This window comes from Pseudonaja textilis, chromosome 8 (genome assembly GCF_049901715.1).
Source record: "Pseudonaja textilis isolate UNSWEBS1 chromosome 8, rPseTex1.2, whole genome shotgun sequence".
Taxonomy (NCBI): Eukaryota; Metazoa; Chordata; class Lepidosauria; order Squamata; family Elapidae; genus Pseudonaja; species Pseudonaja textilis.
This window is the reverse complement of record NC_141997.1, coordinates 28428698-28444044: the sequence shown is the minus strand read 5'-3', so window position 1 is coordinate 28444044 and position 15347 is coordinate 28428698. Positions and strand designations below refer to the sequence as shown.

Below are 15347 nucleotides of genomic sequence, written 5' to 3'. Positions count from 1 at the left end.
TAATTTGTTCCACTTAAAGGTGAGTTTAAACTTCAATCTCTTTATTCATATATTTATAACCAAGCCTTTTGGGGGTGAATTTTTTTAATCTGGGTCCAAATCTGAGCTATTTAAAATGGCACTCCGATTCTTACAGTAGTTTTTCATTTAATTGCCAAAATGTTCAGAAGTAGAAACGATATTCTCCTAATAGCCTGAACAATGCCAAAATATACACAGCTATTTGGTAAATTAAGTGATGTGTTTCGGGAATCTGAATTGCAAAAGTTGAATATGTTCACATTCTAAACCTCATTTGGATATTTTAAAATGAACTGGATATGAATGAAAATTAATAAAAATATCCAAGGATTTGAAAGGAAAAACAACAACCTGCTGGTATGCCGCACAATATATGAAATTTATAGTATCTGGAAGTATCTTCAAGAACAAAACATATAAAATATACAGTACAAAAATCCAAGCATCATTTAGCATTGCCCCTTCAACTGTTGTCATATAAACATTACGATTTCTAACATGGTTATGGAAATGATTGTGTAAAATATATGCCCCCAACACCTCCAGTGTGACATATGGAGACCTAATATGTATGAATTTTACCTGGGGCAAAGCAAGCTGTTTAGATTCTAGTGAGGATTCAAGAGAAAGCATTGATTCTTCTTAACCAAAACTGGGGATTTCTTTGACTTGCAAATCATTTTACCTGACAGTCTCTGCTCTACTTACCTCTCCCATCAATTTACACATACAAATAGTTTCAGGACACATTTCTGACTTTTTAAAAACATTATTTATTGAGTAATTTACTTATGGACATCTAGAAGGAGTTACTTTGACAGATTGATGTATTCTTAATTCTATAATCAAACAGATCTGATGATTATAAAAATGCCATGTTTCTGAAATATCTGTATTCTTTAGGAACTGCTGGGAGCAGAAGCTATGCTGGCATTATGGCTTCTGAATGAACTATGCTACCAGGAGACAATTCTTTCATTATTCCATGTGGAGTCAGGTACAATGCAGGCTATGAATTTAGATAATTTTGAAGGATACTATACACATTCACGAAAAGTCAAAGCTCACATTAATTTAAAATCCAGGAGAGTTGGACTTAAATGTAAATGGCTGGGGAATTCCTGATGTCCTCCTTGCAAACTTCCCTGAAGTTTGATCAGAAAGACTTCAGCTCCAAATCAGAAGGGCTATTTTTATTGCAAGCAGTTCTTTTAGATGCAGGGCTGTCAAACTGGTGGCCCATGGGCCGGATGCATCACTTACAGGCCACACCAACCCCAGATCCATGAATGGGAAAAATGTTGTGAAACGACACATGACGGCAACATGATGCCATGACTTTGACACCAGTACTGAGCAAAAGGGCCCAGCAGAGATTATACTACCTGAGACTTCTCAGAAAACAACAACTGAATGAAAAACTGCTGGTGACCTTCTACCACTGCACCATAGAGAGTATCTTAACTTACTGCACCTCTGTATCATTTGCCAATTGCACAATAGAAGATAGGAAAGCACTCCAGAGGGTTAACATCATTGCCTGGAAGATCATTGATTGCCCTCTCCCCTCTTTGGAAGAGCTTTATTGCTCCCGCTGCCTTAAGAAAGTTCAAAACATTCTCAAAGATCTATCTCATCCTGGGAACCCTTTTTTTGAAGTATTACCATCTGGCAGATGATACAGAATAATAAAAAGAAGCACAAATAGACTGAAAAAACAGCTTCTATCCCAGGGCAGTAACTCTTTTGAATTTACTATATAGGGCAGTGTTGGTGCGGTGTTGGGGGTTTGGGGTTCAATGTGTGGAGTGTGAAGGTTGTGTGTTTATGTTTATTTTCATGGTCATGATGTGCACTGAAGGTGGTGTTTGATTTCATTGTACGAGGTGCAATGATAATAAAGTAAAGTAACAAACTAAACTTTTCAACTTGGGATAAGAGAGTCTTATCCAAAGTTGAAAAGGTGCAAAAGTATTGTGATCTACTCAGTCAGGAAATCTGCAAAGTAATCAGGGAAATAGTCTGCTCTTGGAGGTAGCTATTTAGCAATAGCATTTAAACTTATATACTGCTTTATAGTGCTTTTCAGCACTCTCTAAGTAGTTTACAGAGTCAGCATATTGTTCCCAACAATCTGAGTCCTCAGAAGGCTGGAAGGCTGCCCCATCTTGAGCTGGTGAGGATTGAGCTCCTAGCTGTTGGCAGAGTTAGCCACTGTGCCAACAGGGCAATTTAATTTGTCGACTGAATTTAGGAGATTCCCCAAGCAAACTATATACTCTGCCACATAATTAAGAGTCATTCATCTTCCAAAATATTGAAACTTTCGCTCTGCCTTGGCAAGGATGCTGTCAGCCCAGCTAAGTAGATCAGACTAAGAAACTAATGCCATATGATCAGGACTACTTGTATTGTAACTGCTATAGTAACAGACTCTTGCAATTGCTTTCCCCATTCCTCTTTTTATCTTTGCTTAAATTAGGGAGGTGTTTCTCAAGACATTTTCTCAGATTAGATGGACTCAAGCCCCATTTGGTTTATCTGAATATTGCTCTTCTACTGTCCTTCAAGACCATTCCTTCTACCCTCTATAAATAGTGAATTAAAGCTTGCTGGCTGGAGAATTCTGGGAGTTGAACTCCGCACATGTAAAAGTTGCCAAGTTTGAGAACTAAAGCATCTTACATTTTCCCATCAGCTATATCTGGTTTCTAGGATAAAGATAATGTTGATATTCATGACAGTAATAATAATGACAACAGCAATAGGCTAGAATATGGATTCTACACTTCCCTCAGTTGGTTCATATGTTGAATCTACATATGATGGAATTCCCCACATTATATTTTTTTTCCAGAAAAGCCATTGAGCGAAAAAATAGATGCTTATGGATGAAACTCAAGAAGAGTGACTATTGAAAGGCAATGGACATTTGGTTTCATCTAAAGGTTAGGCTGATACAGCAGTTGTGTTACTCTTAATTATTTATGGATGAACCAGTGAAATGCTTGCCAAAGGGAACAGAGAATCAAATAATGTCTGGATATGAAACATCTGACCTTGGAAGTAGAGCTGATTGAAAATAATTACCCCGGGTGCTTATTTTCTCCTTTTCTTTTCTCATTCTGTAAAGGATGCATTTATTTCCTGTTTGGGCAACAATGCCCAGCTTTCACAATTATAAATTATCCAATCATTTCAGCATCAGATTAAGTTGCTTTGACTCTTTACTCAGCATTAGAATTTAACACTGTTGACACATTGGGTAAAATGGCATTAATTATCTTTGTTTTTTCTTCTATGGGTGCGTGTATGGGCTTGTGTGCAAATTGGGTGCCGAGATGGGGGCATGCAAAATGCAGAAGTGATAGCCTGAATATGCCGTTGACATTCCACGGAGGCCAAAAGTCATATTGAAAAAGTCAGAATCTTGAAATTAACTCTCTTCCCCCCACCCACCCCACTTCTGACCTCTATAATACTTTGATACGAGCAGGTGCATATGAATTTTCTTTTACCCTTTTTGTTATGGCTGTCTGGGCTGTCAGACTAACATCTGGAAATTAGATAGGGAAATTATCAGTCTTATGAATTATAATTAGCTGTCATTCTCTTCCCAGGGAGCACTTTGGTCACAGGTGAAGAATACTGGCTCATGCATATTCATACAATTAATTTAAAAAAAAAAAACCCGTATTACAAAATCGTAGCTTTTATTGTATCATTTGCCATGTTCACTCCTGCCCTGGAAATTTTTTTCCTATTCTAGTTTCTATTTATTTTTGTTTTCATTTTCCGCAGCAGCTGCTTCAAGGAAACCAGGTGTACATTTGCAGAGGGCCTTGATTAATATACTACTATTCACTGGGGTGCATAGTTCTATAAAAAGAAACTTTGCTGACACAGAAAGGAAAATTGCAACTCTGGAATGCTTGTTTTTTAAAAAAATGCCATTTATTGTAATTATGCAGGATTATTACAGTATCACATTTATGACTGTGAAACTGAAACAGTGTCAGCATTTTTCTTTAAGCATTTATTAATAAATTTTGCTCTTAGCTGTGGGGTAGAAATTAGAGTCTTAAATATTAATTAATTAGTCACAGGTACCTCTTCTATGTTTTATGGAGAAACCAGACTTCATTTTCCAGATACTAAGCTGAGTAAACCAGTAATAAATGGCACTAGATCAGCCTTGTCTAATTTGGTGTATTCCAGATTTATGGGCTAAAACATCTAAAATTTCCAGCCAGCAAATCTATTGTTATCCGTATTCCGACAAATCAGGTGATCTCCAGATCATAAAAGGCTGTTTCATACATAAAAGGTAGTAAAACTTACATTTCTATATATAGAGAGATGTTAAATAGTTGTAACTGATCTTCTTCTTAAACCATATTAGTTGTCTTAAATAGATTTTCTTGTTGGGGACCCAAAAATATTCCTATTAGGTTATCTGAATACTTGGTAAGAATACAGGAAGGTATTGTACACTGAACCAGAATTAATTCTCTTCATCTAATACAGTCTGAGTAATTTTCTAAGGCTTTAGGCAAATAATTTTTTTTCAGACCTATCTAGATTTATTAGTAGTTTTGAATTTTCAGAAATTCGTTTTTTATATTTCTTTCACATTAGCCTTCATTATGTTACTGAGTACTCAATTTCAAGATTTTTATAATGTTGCTACATCTTCAAATCTCTAAATCTTCTGAACTAGTCTTAAACCTCCCCCGCCCCCCATTTCCTTGTTCTGGCTGTCATATTTTTATTTTTCTGTTCGTAAGATACCTATTAAGTGATGTGATACACTTTTTAAAAATAGCTAGTACCTAGAGTCAGTATGATCTTGACCTTCCATTGGCCTTGTAGAACATATGCTATTACAGAAGTGGACATACTCTTTTCTTCTTTATGACCTAAGTTGTTGAATTTCAGTATATTTTCCTGAGTGAATTTAAGATGTTATATTCAGCTTTTCATTTGCTCTCAGTATTTCACATATTACAGGCATACCACATGTGGTAATTCCTTCACTTGCATACTCCTATCTGTTATGAAGGGATATATATGTCTTCTTCTGTTTCAAGAACAGACCTCATTGTGAGGTAGAGGATGGTAGCTGTCTTAGGCAGCAGATATTGGGGAAAGGTGAGTGAAACTGTGTCATTGTGTCTCTCACCCCCTAGTATTATAATGGAATTCCATCCTTGTTTGGCAAACTCTACTATTTCACTTTAGCAATTACATTTTATTTTACAATCTGAAACTGACACAAATGAGGTATTCCACTTGGTGGGAGAAGAATTAGGGAATTGTTAATGAAAACATCATCTGAAATTGCAGCAAAATATGTAAATTATCACTTTTATATATCTCCCAGCAATTTATTGGGGGTGGTGGTGGTTTGTGAGGATACTTCCGAGGCTATATTCAAGATGTGCTGTCGTGCATAATTGCAGATACCACCAAGGCCTGATTAGAATTGTGCGAGTGTAGGAGTTGGGTTTAGGTCTTTGTCCTTCCTTGTTGATGAGTAACAAATAAAGGACACCTCCCCCCCCCAGCTGAAAGCAAGAAAATAAACTCTTTAGGCAGCATAGCATTCAATGGCTAAAAGGATTAATTGCATAAAATGTCCTCTTGCTCTTTTCTGGGTTCTTAAAAAATGAAAGAGGCAAAATTACTTATGCTGCCTAACGTTATTCTACTTATCTGGAAAAAAATAAAAATAAATAAAAACTGTTTCCAATTACCTTGGAGCCTTGGTGATGCAGTGGTTAGAATGCATTACTGCAGACTATTTCTGCTGACTGCTGGCTGCCAGCAATTTGTTTTTTACCAGCTCAAGGTTGAGTCAGCCTTCCATCTTTCTACGGTTGGTAAAATGAGGATCCAGATTGTTGGGGTCAATATGCTGACTCTGTAAACCACTTAGAGAGGGCTGTAAAACGCTGTAAGTCTAAGTGCTATTGCTATTGCTACCTTGGAACCAACCATTTCCCCTCTCAATGATGGGATTTAGGTTGAATTTAGAGGAATTTTTAATCCTAAATGAGAGATATTGATAGATACAATCTCTCAGTTAAAAATACAATTTCTTCTGGAGAGCACATGGACAATGGCATGCATGCTCTTAGATGCTACAATCTAGTGCACAACTGGGGCACTGTTGGGGCACAACTGTGGGTTAAAAACAATAATAAAAAGAAAGAGACACCATTCATTTGACCTACTAATATAGTCTGGATGTTTAATGACAATTATGCTAAGACATATCAAGGAACAGAAGAAAAAGAGCTGGCCTGGATTCCGACTGCTTGAGATATTCTGCCACTGTAAATTCTAGTACAAATCAACCTGTTCTGCATCACCTGGGCAGCAGTAAGCAAAACAGAAATGGGAACAAGCACAGCATTTTCCAGCGCAGCTTTTGTTTATAAAATTGTATCAGAATATGTGATGTAGTTAAGAGAAAGGGATTTAGAAATGTGTGATTGAAATAAAAATGATTTAAAAACAGGCATTTAAATGCAAATTTTCATTTCCCTAAAACATGGACTAATGTGGAGTTTGGATAGATTTAGCTCATGAGTGAATAGATGTACAGGTGTCATGGAATAGTGGCAGATTAATTTGTAGTAACCTGCTCTGGGTCTACCTCTACAATCCCCAGGCAAAACTTCACATTCATTTTTTTTTATATTATGTGTGACTCAGGATGGTAAATTCCCTTACTTTCCTGATGAATGCTAAGAGGAAAAAATGCTGCAACTGAATCATGCTTCCAGAAAGAAGACTTTAATACATAAAGGTGTGCTAATGTCTGAGATCTGAATTGGGATTTTTTAAAATTGGGACTGCTCTTAATTTAGAATGCTTCACTATTGAGAAAAGTTTCTAGTGAAATCCAATCCTGGGGTGGAGTTATGGGAGAGGCAATCCTCTTGCAGTCCTCTGGGGAGATTTTTGGGGTAGGGAGGGAAGAAAATCAGATTTATCAAATCATGCATTGAATTATTGGATTTCTGAACTCCTGGAAAAGCAATGACAAGCTGAAAATGGCTCCACTGAGTGGAAATGAGGATCTAGAGAATGAATTGGCTTTTTGGAATTTCTCTCCAGACAAGGAGAGGATTTGGGATAGCTCACATGCAATCCATGCAGCAGCTCCATGCAAGGAGACTGTAAGACATAGGCCCCTGGTGGGTTTAGGAGTTTAATTCCTACACCCCTCCCCCATGTTGAAGACAATAGAATCAAAGAAGCTACTTGATTGGCTGTGAATGGGATACCCAGGCCCAATGACAAACTATGCCTTTAAGGCCTTACAGAAAAAGTGGAGGTCAACTCTGATGCAGTGATGTTCCAAAAGGAGGGAGACACCAGAAAAAATGGCCTTTTCCTAGATTTGACTAAATGTGGAACATCATGGAATACTTTTGGATGAATTCTACTCCATGCCCCATATGAAGTTTTCAATATTATTTAATGTAAGTCTCTAAGTAGACCAAAATCACAAAATCAACTCCAGAGGAAGACTAGAATGACACTTTATTGAAATTGGCTTGAGCGGAAAAGAAGAAGGGGATGACAAAGAATGAGGTGGCTGGATGGAGTCATTGAATCAGTGTGAGCTTAAATGGACTCTGGGGGATCGTAGAGGAAAGGAAGGCCTAGAGGAACATTGTCCATGGGGTCGCGATGGGTTGGACACGACTTTGAGACTAACAACAACAACAATGATATCAGAACCTTACTTGTCTGATTGTGCTTACATCTCGTCCATCTTCCCTCTTCATATCCTCCCCCAGTGAACACAGATAACTTCTGAATGTTTTTTCCCAGATTTAAAAACTATTTCAGCTCTCTTGGCCCATTTTTTTCATATTTCTATTAAGGTCATCTCCCTCACTCTGTACATTTAAGGATGATTACCCTGTAATGACCTTGTCCCTTGACCCCAATAATAATGTAACCCAAATGGGCAGAAAAGCATTAAGGTGACAGAATATGCCATCTAAAGCAGGGAAGTAACCAGAGGTGGTATTCAGCAGGTTCTGACCAGTTCTGGAGAACCGGTAGCAGAAATTTTGAGTAGTTTGGAGAACTGGCAAATACCACCTCTGACTGGAGATTTTACAGTATCCTTCCCTTGCTATGTCTACCAAGCCACGCCCACAGAACTGGTAGTAATTTTTTTGGAATCCCACTACTGGAATTAACCTTTGGAATAAGGTTCTCAGCACTGGCACTGTAGTTAGTGATTTAATTTTCAAGTTTGCCCTTGATATTTAATTTTCTGCAACAGTAGAACTACAGGAAAAAATATACAGTACATACACAATGTCTCTAAGTTACAGTACATTTTAAATTGTCTTCAACAAGCCACAGAGAAGGTTGCAGTTTAAGAAACATAGGTTTAAAAAACCCCTCTTATGGACATAAATCAATTGTGGCTTTTTCCTCCATGTTAGTATCTTATACCAGTGTTTTTCAAACTTGGCAACTTTAAGATGTATGGACTTCAACTCTCAGAATTCCCCAGCGGGCATGCGGAAGTTGAAGTCCAGTTTAAAAAATACTATTGTACAATATCTCACTTTGATTTGTTGCGTTTGGAACAAGGGGGAACCCCCACCACCACCACACCTCCAGCAATAATTGTGGCTACATTCCAACATTTGTCTTGCCTTCAGAGTTAGATTCAACACTCATTTAAATTCCAGGCTAGGCCAAACTTGTCTGTGCTTAGAAGGACCTGGTTACTAATAGGATAGAAAACAATCAGGGAATACTGGGGCTATATGCTAATCTTCAGAAGTAGTCAGTGGTAAATCATTTTCCCATTGCTACTAAGAAAACTATTTGGAGGTGTCCATAAATTTATCAGGATTTGATCTCACATTAAATATTACTCAATATTTACCTTACATTAAAGCTTGTTAATTGGGTGCAATTGTTATAGAACAGGTATTCTTGGCTTTACTTTTATTTTTTAATAATAATATAAAAGAGCAAAAAAGAAAAAAAATTTTTTAGGAAACTGCAAAGCAATACATGGCAAGCAATTCTGCTAATACTCAGAACAAATTGGATTCACCTTCAGCTGACATTCCCTGCTCAAATGAGTGCCTACTCTTGTTGCAAGTAGCTTAAGGGGCAGTTTATATAGTAGCTATGTATCTTCTTTAAATGAAGCATGTTTCTGATTTATTTTATTGCTCTTGTGCAGTGTTTTTTTTTCCTTTTTTTTTAAAGATCTGGATATTTGAGTTATATCTTGGTCTGAGACTGAATCCTCTTACATTAGTTAATGACTTCTATTAGTGCTTTATCTCTTAAATCACTATTTCTTAATAGTTAATGGTGTATTTACCAATAATAGATTTATTATGGGAGTTTTGATGGCATATTATTAAGAGATTTGTAGAGCATAAGTAAATTTAGAGCATAGGTAAACTCAAGGGAAGTGCTGTTAGAAACATAGGCATCGTGTCAGGCATTTAAAGCTAAATTTTTAGAAGCTCAGGCTGATCATAAGCTAGTTACCTTTATCTGACATGATTTCCTATGCAGCAAAGTGCAAATAAATTTTCCAAGGCAGCATTCAAATTGACTTACACTAAGTTTTGCTCGGGATGATTTTAATATTGCAAAGGATATTTTATCTGCTCAGCTATAAATGAATGAAGAGATCTGACTCAAAACAGATTCACAAAGGATCCCTAGGTATGTGCTATCACTCTCCAGTAATTTTATGCTCAGTAACACATAATGCAGCATTAATTTCCCTTGATCCATTCCTGGGATGCTTTTTCTGCAATTCTTGCACTAGGAAACCGTTCCTTACAAACTGATGATGCTATACTTTTTCTTGCTTTGGCCTAGAAATGTTGTTCTATTTTTATTATCTCTACCCATGCACTTATACATGGCCTACTTGTTCTCTAGAAAATATCTACCAGTAAGAAACAAGGGTGGTACAGTTGGTTGACTTAAATTCTAGACTTTATTTTGTTCCTTTACAAAGCTCTACCCTGTTTACCTCCATTGTGGTGGAAAAACAAATATGATTTTAAAAAGAAAATAATAAAATGAGCAATTATAAATATTTATGTCCCCTGTGAATGTTGGTAGTGAGTAGTGTCAGTTTTTCTGGGGCCCCACACACCAACTTCAATTCAGGGATGATGTAATGCCGGCTTCGTGTCTTTCCTGCCACTCTGTAGATGGCCATTTGACAGGTCCCTGACATTTGTGCGGTCACTGAAGAATAGTTGCATTTTGATATGTTTCTTTTCCCTCTAAGGATGTCTCCTGAGTATTAGTTCAAGTCAAGAGTCATCATAAAAAAATTCTTCTTGCCATTTTGCTGCTTCAGCATACAAGGCATGGAACACCTTTTTTTACTAGTTACACTGATATAGATGACGTGTAAGAAAAGGACAAAAGAGGATAGAGATTTGGGGGAAAGTCCCTTCTAGTCAATTTCATTCTCTTCTAGTCAGTTTCAAAATGCTTATAGACAAGGATCAACTGTTTCTCTCAACCCTATCCCACAAGTGAAGTTAACATTACAACTACCTTGAATCACATTAAATTTAGCTATCGACTTGTGCAAGAAATTTTTGCTTTGCTCTAATGAAAGTTTCAATAGAAGTTGATGTGAATTGTCTTGACAAGGTACTTCACATTGTCTCTGGGTTATTAGGAGCAATTTCAGAAGCCAGGCCTTTCCAAGTGTGGGGTACCAAAAAATGCAAAATCTACTAGAGCAGGGATGTCAAACCTGTGATGACATCTTGTTGTCACAAGTTGTATCACAACTTCCCCACCTTTGCTAAACCGGGGGTAGGTGTAGCCAGTGCATGATGCATCTGGCCTGCAGGCCACAAGTTTGACAGCCTTGTACTAGAGCATTGTTGGATGAGACTTTTAAAAGAAAGGGTGGGAGGGGAAGTTACTGTCTCATAGAGCAGCTTGGAAGGGAAACCTTATAGAAGTCTTAGTTAAAATGAAGCATATCTGAACTGTGTACAGCCATACTCTGGACTTCCTCGGAGTCTTATTTGTCCAAAATAACAGTCATAAAATGGTCAGGGAGAAAAAGGATTGTTTCTGAGAAAAAATACAATTAGGGAAATGGGTTGGAACAAGCACTGGGATTTCTGAGAGAGAACATGAAATCTATCATCATCATTCAGCCCATGCTGAAAGATAAACTCTTCCTGGAACATCAGTTTTATGTTTAAATTTAGCTTGAATTTGAGACTCTTTAAAATGGAAAACGTTCTATGTCTAAAACAGAACACATGGTCACCCAACATACTGTATAGCTTTCTGCTGCTAAAAATAGGGATATTCCTTGCATAATTCAGCAAAATTAGGAGCAGAAGCTGGCAGTCTATGAGACAAACTCCCAAAGGTCTGATGTGCAAGAAGCAAAGAGCAGGAACTAAATGTCCCATGGACAGATGGGAGAAAGGTGTAGGGTATGGTTTTAAAAAATCAAGATGGCAGGTAGGATGGTCTGATCAAAGTTTGGCCCATTCTTTTTATGCCTGCTGCATTCAATCTTTTTTTTAAAATTTTTTTTTTTATTGGTTTTTAAGATGAACTTAGACAAACAAAACATAAAAACATCAAGCCATCTTCCATATATATATACATACAGTGTGCCGGTTGGTTTACAAATTGTTTTGTGCTTCCATTTCATAGTCTTCAATTACAATTACATTGTATATATTCTCATATTTTCAATCAAGTATTAAATACATTAATATCATTATTAATCAATCATTTGACTATACTTTTATTCATTCATGTTTTACGAAATAATCATATTTTACTTATTTGTTTTATGACAGTTCATATTATCATCTCAAATCTATCCTACAATGATTTTGTAGATATAATAAGAAAAGAATACATCTTTATATACTTATTATTTTCTAAGAATCTACGTATTTCATTACCACGTGTTATTGTCTAATCATTGATAGAATAGATCCCAAATTTTATAAAACTGTTTATCATCTTGTTCTCTGATTTCAAATGTCAAGCTACTCATTCCAGCACATTCCAATATTTTCTTAATGATTTCCTCCTGTGATGGTATTTTCTCATTTTTCCAGTTTTTAGCAAATACAATCCTAGCCGCTGTTAATACATTTACAATCAGGTATTTCAATTCTTTACTATATATTTCAGGTAAATTCCCAATAAAAATATCTCTGGTTTCAAGTCTATATGCTTTTTTGTCATTTTTTCCAACCACGTGTGGATTTTAGTCCAATATATTTTAGCATCCGTACAAGTCCACCACATATGGTAATATGAGCCAGGTATCTTTGGGCATTTTGCACTGTTTTTCTCTCTCCCGCTTTCTATGGACATAACTTTGGGGGCATACAAGGTGTGATGCCACTGACTGGTTTTCATTGGTTCCCGGATTTGAGCAAACTCTTTTGGAGAGAATTGCCACCTGGCTGTCATTTATACATAAAGTATTTTGTGATGCAGAAGTGTTTTTCCCCCTCAATCATTCTTGCATCACTAGTGTTTACATTTATATCTACGTACCATTAGAATCTAAATCAATCAACTGCAATCCCTAGAGTGTAAGGATATATGTTAGCTTATGGGTAGATTGTTTAGATCTGAGAGAGAATAACTGGCTCAGAGTCAGCAGCCAAGTTCCATGCTGAAAAGAGGACTAGAACTTATGGTCATCCAGTTTCTATTTTACACCTGTGGCTCAGTGGCTAACACACTGAGCTTGTTGATCAGAAAGGTCAGCAGTTCAGCAGTTCAGCAGTTCGAATCCCTAGCACTGCCTAATGGAGTGAGCTCCCGTTACTTGTCCCAGCTTCTGCCAGCCTAGCAGTTTGAAAGCATGTAAAAATGCAAGTAGAAAAATAGGGACCACTTTGGTGGGAAGGTAACAGGGTTCTGTGTGCCTTCAGTCATGCTGGCAACATGACCATGGAGATGTCTTTGGACAGCGCTGGCTCTTTGGCTTTGTAATGGAGATGAGCACCACCCTTAGAGCCAGAAATGACTAGCACTATACCACATTACACTATGCTACATTACATGTGCAATACACACACAAATATATGGCGGATGTTAAATTTTGGTATTTATTTCTGTTGCATTGTGAATAACAATATATATAATTCATTATTGCCATGGTTTTTTGATTCTTTCCTTTTCTGTGCATGCTGTTCTAAAGAGTTGGAAGTATAGTGTCATAGAAATGTTTTTTACATAAATAAATAAACAAAAATCATTGATTGTATGTGTGACAGAAGAGATAAAGAACAACTTATCTCTAAACTTAATTTGCACTTACATATACATACACTGTGAAGGAATTTAGAGTTGACCTTGGGGAAGGTATGAAATAGCCCTTCAGGGAAAAGAAGGGAAGGAGCCACTAAGAAAGTATTTGGTGAAAAGGCTACACAGACCTTGGACTGACATGGGTGAGGAGAAAAACTCTCAAAATAATCCTACTCCATTTTTGTTTAGGATAAGATGGGACAGAGAGAAGTTTAGACAAGCTTTCAAGATTCTCTCGTTATATTCTATTACAATAAAGCAGCATCATCACAGAGGCCCTGAAGTATCTGCTTCTTGACCCGCCCTACTCACAGGGCTGTCATCAATCTTGAAAACCTCTCGGAGTATGCCTCCTTATAGAGACAGCTCTAAACTCCACCAACATACATAGACATCCCGTTGTAAAGACATTGTCTCCTGAAACAAATGAGGGATTCTGACAATTATTTCTTCCAAGTCTTTCCAAGACTGTGTGTTTTTAGCCTATGTGTATCTATCTAAGGATATACATGCTGGGGAGGTCTTTAGATTTTTCTCAGAGGACTCTGAAATGACATCAGATGTCTCACTTGATGCTAAGTATAATCTTTCTGATTATGTCTGACTAACAACATTGTTATTAGTATTCTCAGTGACCTTTCAAAATCCCTTTTCCCGGAAAGCTTTTTCACATTGTACGTGCTGCGTAATTGCAATTTGTGGAAAGAAAATGAATTCTAAATTTAAATGTGACCTTGCATATCAGGAAGTTCACCCACAAGCTTGCCCTAGAGACAATCTATTAACAATGTTTTGCATCTAAAATACAAAGAAACGATTCTAATTTATGTCATTTTTTATTCATACCTGGAAGAAATATTTGAGTGCATTAACAGAGAAATGAAACCCTCTACCACATTAAAAGTAATAATCATTATAATTTGAATTGCACCTAACGGTCAGGAAATAATTTCTCTGTGTAATGTATGTAAATGCTGAAATTGCTTGTAATGTAGTGTCTGAAGCAGTATGGAAGGTTTAGCTCAAAGGGATTTTAATTTGATTCCTCGGAATAATAACCTGTTACACTTGGAACAGTAAAGTTCTAGCTTTATTTGTTTTTCCTCCTGGACTGCTTTCTACGATTCCCAGTGGCTTTGCAATAGGAATGAATGAAGCAGCCATGGGGGTGAATAATAATATCCAAAATCATTTTTGGCCTGGTATAATAGATCTTATCAAAGTGGCTCATCTGAAGTCATGATACAGGAATATTATCTTGATTTAACAAGAGAAAAGACCTGCTTAGGAATTTGGGAATGTTTTCCAGCATTGTTTTGGATTTTTGGGTGATTGTGGTAATAGTGAATGAGGATATATGCTGCAAAATATGAAACCTGAGAGCACGTCTATATTAAATGATAAACTTTGGTTGCCAGGTAATTTCTGGATTCATTTCACAATGTTGTCATTTTAAAGTCTCTTTGGTCAAGGAGAGAGTTAGGAATCCTGTGGGTGCAGAGCTACATGTATCCTCAAAATTCCCCAGTCTCCTCTAATCATGATTTCTGAAAACTGACAGCACAATTTCCTGCCACTTTGAGGTGGGAAACACATGAAAGTAGAAGATATTGGTCCCAAAATAAGCATTAACAGTTTGATCTCCTTGCAATCAGCAGGGCTTGTGTTTTCCAATACTTTTGTGAAAGCTCTTGGACAATAAAAAGTTGTTCATCAGTAGCTTATAGACCAACCAAGTGAAACTTGGCTGGATATTAAGACTGGCAGGAAAGGATATTTATCTCTGTAGAAGCTTTTTATTCAGATGCCTGAATTCTGATTCCTATGTAATCCTTAAACTGTAATTTCTTTCAGAAGGATACCAAGAGGCATTATGACTAATGTCAGAATAATTATTATTACTTTACATTTATGTTTGGCATCAAGAATAAACCCTAAAGTTGTTTTAAATTGTGTTTTCAATTCAATCATTTATATTT

The 15347-nt window shown here is 36.7% G+C and overlaps 1 long non-coding RNA gene across 2 annotated transcripts in view; it reads left to right on the top strand.

Annotated features, from left to right (window-relative positions):
- The window catches only part of LOC148125160 (uncharacterized), a 55361-nt gene that overhangs the window by 20902 nt on the left and 19112 nt on the right, over positions 1-15347 (top strand). The window contains exon 2 of one of the 2 annotated variants that reach the window (XR_015744588.1): positions 925-1018. The exons of the other annotated variant lie outside the window; for it this stretch is intronic. This is a non-coding gene — a long non-coding RNA (uncharacterized LOC148125160). The remainder of the gene's footprint in view (positions 1-924; positions 1019-15347) is intronic. 2 annotated transcript variants of the gene reach the window in all.